Below are 6,657 nucleotides of genomic sequence, written 5' to 3' on the forward strand. Positions count from 1 at the left end.
ATAACATAAAGTAGGTGGCGGCGGTGTAGGGGCGGCAGATTGGGGGTTAATAACATAATGTAGGTGGCGGTGGGCTCCGGGAGCGGCGGTTTAGGGGTTAATAACTTTATTTAGTTTTGGCGGGGTCCGGGAGCAGCGGGATAGGGGTAAAACAGTTTAGTATAGTGTGGGTGTTTAGTGACAGTATACCAATAAAGCTGGGAAAAAGCCGAAGAGCAGTGAGATCGATGACTGCTAGTTAACAACAGTCCGCTGCTCATCGCCCTGTACTTGGTGCGCGGCTTTTTGACAGCTTTTTTGGTAACTTTGGAGAGCGTATTCAGGTCCGCGGCAGTTATGTTAGGCGAGCTTAGGCGAGCGTATTGGTGCCGTTGAATGCAAGTAAGTTGACGGCTTGATAAATAGGCCCCTCTGTTATCACAGCTGCTGATTGGAACCGCCTGGGACTAAGGCAGCCAATTGTTCCAACAGCTGTCACCATACAAACATATTCAAATTAAATAATAAAGCCTATTGGGTGTTTATCACCTACAGTGACATTTAATGGTATAAGTAAAAAGCTATGCCTCTAAATTTTACCTAAAGGAGGGCCACCTTTGTTTGGTAGAACCTAGATCCAAGCATTGGGCATGCCAAAGTTACCACAACAGTTACCGCTTAACAAACTACTGGACCAAAGTGGCAATTCAAATTCTTCTTGGATTAATTCACTAAAGCACAAATATAAGACTATATTTGATGGGACCCTAGGTTTAGAGAAAGGCAAGCAGATTCAGCTTCACCTAAAAGAAAATGCTATTCCAAAATTTTGTAAACCAAGAGTTGTACCATTTGCACTTAAACCTAAAATTGAAGCAGAACTAGAAAGACTACAAAATCAGGGGATTATTGTTCCAGTTTCTAGCAGTGAATGGGCTTCCCCAAAAGTTCCTGTCAGAAAAAAATGGGGACATTCACATCTGTGGAGATTTCAGAGTGGGCCTTAACCCTCAATTACTTGTGGATCAGTATCCTTTATCACGGATTGAAGAATTGTTTAGTTCTCTGGCAGGGGGTGAAAAATTTAAAAAAATTGACTTGCATCAAGCGTACTTACAGTTAGAGGTTCATCCAGACTCCAGACACCTGTTAACTATCAACACTCACAAAGGACTTTTTCAGTATACACGGATGGTTTTTGGAATTGCCCCAGCACCTGCAGTGTGGCAAATGGATGAGATCCTGGCAGGTATACCACATACCCACTGTATGTTAGATGACATGCTTATCACTGGTGAAAATGAGGCTGCTCATAAAGCCAATGTTGAAGCTGTTTTACAGTGCCGACAGGAATTCGGACTGAAAATTAACATGGAAAAGTGTGAGTTCTTCCGTGAAAGTTTAGAATATTGTGCACATGTAGTGGACAAGACTGGTCTCCACATAACTGCTGAAAAAGTTAAAGCACTGGTCCATGCTCCCACCCCTGTTAATGTATCTCAGCTACGTTCTTATTTGGGGTTGCTCAATTACTATCACAGATTTTTACCAAATTTGGTTTATTTACTATATCCATTACACCACCTTTTAGATAGTAAAAACCAGTGGGCCTGGACTGACTTATGTACACGAGCATTTGAACGCTCTAAGCAACTTCTTCTGGAATCAAGACTCCTTGTCCACTATGACATTAAGAAGCCTTTGGTACTAGCTTGTGATGCTTCGCCATATGGTTTAGGCACAGTACTTTCACACATTATGCCCAAAGGTTCTGAACGTCCTGTGTCTTTTGCGTCCAGATCTATAACTACATCTGAGAGAAATTATGCCCAGATTGATCGGGAAGCTTTAGCAATAATTTGGGCTGTTAAGAAATTCCATATTTATATATATGGCAGACCTTTTCATCTGATCACGGATCATAAACCACTTTTTTCCATTCTGCACCCTCAGAAGGGTATCTCCAACACAACAGCTGCTCGACTTCAGCGCTATGCACTTCAGCTGGCGGCTTACAACTACTCCATTAAATATCGATGCCACAGTGATCATACGAATGTGGATATGTTTTCAAGATTACCAATGGTACATCACATGACAGGATCTTCTAAAATCATTGAAACTTCTCCACAGCCTCTAAATCTAAATTCCAAAGTGATTGCTACTTATACATGCTCTGATTCTACCTTACAGGAAATTAAGTCTTTTGTTCAACATGGGTGGCCTAAAGCAGTTCGCTCTGACCTTTAGCCATATTTTACAAGCAAGAAGGAAATTGTGCATGACTCAGGCTGTCTGTTATGGGGGTCACAAGTGATAATTCCGACCATACTGCAAACATTAGCATTCAAGTTACTACACAGCTCACATCAGGGTGTAGTAAAAATGAAGCAAAGAGCACGAGAATATTTTTCGTGGCCTAAATTGGATACAGATATTGCTTCTTATGTAGCTGCTTGCAATGCATGTGCACAGACACAGCTGAATCCCAGCAGGGACACCTCAAAAACTTGGCCATGGCCAAATGAACCTTGGACAAGAGTCCATGTTGATTTTGCAGGGCCAGTGGATGGACGAATGTATTTGGTGGCTGTGGATGCTCATTCCAAGTGGCCAGAAGTAGTTCAAATGTCAAGTACTACAACACAACAAACCATTGTCGTTCTTTCCAGTATGTTTGCAAGATTTGGACTGCCACAAACTTTAGTCACAGACAAGGGTCCACAGTTCATATCACATGAATTTGAAACATTCCTAGCTACAAATAACATCAAACACTGTAAGACAGCTCCATATTTTCCAGCCTCTAATGGACAGGCATAAAGATTTGTACAAACTTTAAAACGCCACTTAGCTGTCTCTCACAATCAAAATTTAATTCAAACTCCCTTTCTAACTTTTTGTTTAACTATCGAAACACTCCCCATGCCACTACTAGGCTATCACCTGCAATTTTAATGTTTGGAAGACGCCTGAGAACTCCACTGGATAAAGTTAGACCAGAACATTTCAAACAAGAGTTGAACACCTCTAGTGTTTCGGAATTTGTTCTTCATGACAAAGAATGGGTTAGAAACTACCGTGGCCCAAATAAATGGATTCCAGCTGTCATAATACATGGCATGGGCAACATAATGTTTAACGTTCAACTACAAGCTGGTGGTACAGTTTCACACCATGTAGAACAAATAGATCTCAACCAGCTAAATATCCAATGATTCAGATGGGGAGGATATCTGGCATGGAGTGTGGTGCCCACTTGAGTCTTCTGAGGATGAAAATACAATGAGCACAACTGAAACAGATCAACCTCAGAATGATTCTGTCCAACAACAAAATATCACAGGTGATCAACAACCATTGGGTACTCCTCCACAGACAATTTCTCCTGAACCAAATACTCTACGGCCCTCTAGACACAGAAGGCCACCTTCTAGATGGCAATGTGAGGATTCAGTGAGAGATTATTCAGCAAGATATGACCTAATCCGAAGGCGGACTTATCACAGAAAACATAACTGTGACTAAAATCTAGACTGTGACCTAGTTCTTGTGCACATAGACTATAGAGATAAACTGTTCTAAGTTCAAATGTATAGTTTAGTGATAAACATGTATGTCTATTACTTGTTGTATGTTACAATATTATCCACTATCTGTTCTTTATTTTTTATTTATTTTTTTATATTTTTTTTTTTTTAGAAAAAAAGGGGATGTTAAGATTACTGCAGCTTTTACTGTAACTTTGCACTAACTTTGTCTCATCATTATATATTAGAAGTGCTGCAGCTTTAAGCTCAGTTCACCACACCCTCTGGGTGTGTATGGGTCTCTGTGACATCATCAGAAGCCATCTTAGTTTTACCTGTTAGTGAAGCTGAATAAAAGTTTGTCTAAAGTACCTGCTGCAGAGTCTTCATGATATGTGCAAGACACATCAGACAAAAGGTAACAGCACACAACTGAATGTTCTAATCCTGACTACACAGAGAACATAACACTTATATACACATACATCCACACACTCAGACACATACACAGGTGCACAGATATATACATACACAGGTGTACACACACACAGCCCACACACAGACACACACACACCCCACACACACACCCCACACACACAGCCCCCCCCCCACACACAGCCCCCCCCCCACACACACACAGCCCACACACACACACACACACAGCCCCCCCCAAACACAATCCCCCCCCCAAACACACATAGCCCTCACACACACACACAGCCCACACACACACCCCCCACCCCCCCACACACACACGCACACATAGCCCACACACACAGCCCCCCCACTCACACACAGCCCCCACACACACACACACAGCCCACACACACAGCCCCCCCACACACACACAGCCCACACACAGCCCACACACACACACAGTCCACACACACACACAGCCCACATGCACAGCTCACACACACCCCACACAGCCCACACACACACAGCCCACACACACACACATACATCCACGCCACTTTCTCACACACACACATTCTCTCACATACACACACAAATTCTCTCTCACACAAACACACTTTCACTCTGTCTCACATACACACCGTTATATAGTGACATAGCAGTGCTAAATACACGCAGTGAGCATCAGATTGATCGCCTAACCTTTCCAACAGTGTAAGTCTTGGGGGTCTGAAAGAAAAAAAAAAGTTAAAAAAAACAAACCTTAAAAAATCTTAGCGCCCAGGTGGGAAAGTGTTTAGCACTTTAGAAAAAAATGTGCTCTAGTCACAGAATGGGGGCGCTAGTGTAAATGGATTCACAATAAATATGACAAGAGTTGCCAATCCCAGTATAGTTAGGAATACAGGATGACTATATACAAGGATATCCAAATATCAATTGCTAAATTTGGTATAACTCAGAGTAATTAGAATATATCAATATGAATGTTATGATAGCAATGCGTTGTTATGCAATTTATATATACAACAGAATATTATACTAGAAGATTTCCTTCAAATATAAACAAACAGAGTCCTCTTTTTTATACAAGAGTGGATAGGTGTCCAAGTTGGCTGCCTCCCCCTCACTGACTGGTCCAGGTATGCTAAGAAAAATATAAAGAAACAGAGGGGCGCCTTTTAGCACTCAAAGGGTTAAAGGGACATAAAACCCAAATTTTTTCTTTCATGATTCAGATAGAGAATATAATGTTAAATAACTTTCTAATTTACTTCTATTATCTAATTTGTTTAATTCTCTTGATATAATTTGTTGAAGGAGCAGAAATGCACTACTGGTTTCTAACTGAGCACATTGGTGAGCCAATCACAATCGATAAATATAATGCAGCTACCAGGGCCAGCCCTAGCCATTGCGAGGCCCAAGGCAGGATGAGAAAATTGGGCCCCCTTTCTCCTCGCCCCAACCCCGCCCAATCTCCGCCCCAAACCCGTCCAATCTCCGCCCCAACCCTGCCCAATCTCCGCCTCAACCCTGCCCAATCTCCGCCCCAAAGCTTTTAAAATGAAAAAAAAAATAGAAGAAAAATCATTTAAGGTAATGCACAACATTATATATATATATATATATATATATATATATATATATATATATATATATATATATATATATATAAAAAAAACATATAAATCCACTAATGTGGAGCACTATAACATTGTATCCCTAGGGAGAATGACAGAGCAGGGCCTCTACCCAGAACAAAAAATACTTAAAAGAAATGGGGCAATGCACTGTACCGCACAAACACACAGATATAACACACACACAGAGATACTTATATACACATACATCCACACACTCAGACACATACACAGGTACACAGATATATACATACACAGGTATACACAAACACAGCCCCCACACACACACACACACACAGTTCACACACACACACACACACACACACAGTCCACACACCCCCACACACACACAGCCCACACACACACCACCCACCCACACACACACAGCCCACACACACAGACACACACAGCCCCCCCACTCACACACACAAAGCCCACACAAACACACACAGTCCCTCACCCACACACCACCCACCCACACACACAGCCCACACACAGCCCCACTCACACACACACACAGCCCACACACACACACACACACACACACACACACACACAGCCCACACAAACACACACAGTCCCACACACACACACCACCAGCACACCATACACACACACACAGAGCCCCTCCCCCCACACACACACACAGCCCACACACACACACACACCCCACACCCCACACACAGCCCTCACACACACACACAGCCCACAGCCCCCCCCCCCCCACACACAGCTCACACACAGCCCACACACACACACACACACACACACATACACAGCCCACACACATACACAGCCCACACACACACATACACAGCCCACACCCACTTTCTCTTTCTCACACACACACACACACACACACACACACACACACACACACACATTCTCTAACATACACACACAAATTCTCTCTCACACAAACACACTTTCACTCTGTCTCACATACACACCATTACAGGGAGTGCAGAATTATTAGGCAAGTTGTATTTTTGAGGATTCATTTTATTATTGAACAACAACCATGTTCTCAATGAACCCAAAAAACTCATTAATATAAAAGCTGAATAGTTTTGGAAGTAGTTTTTAGT

Source organism: Bombina bombina, chromosome 3 (genome assembly GCF_027579735.1).
Source record: "Bombina bombina isolate aBomBom1 chromosome 3, aBomBom1.pri, whole genome shotgun sequence".
Classification (NCBI taxonomy): domain Eukaryota; kingdom Metazoa; phylum Chordata; class Amphibia; order Anura; family Bombinatoridae; genus Bombina; species Bombina bombina.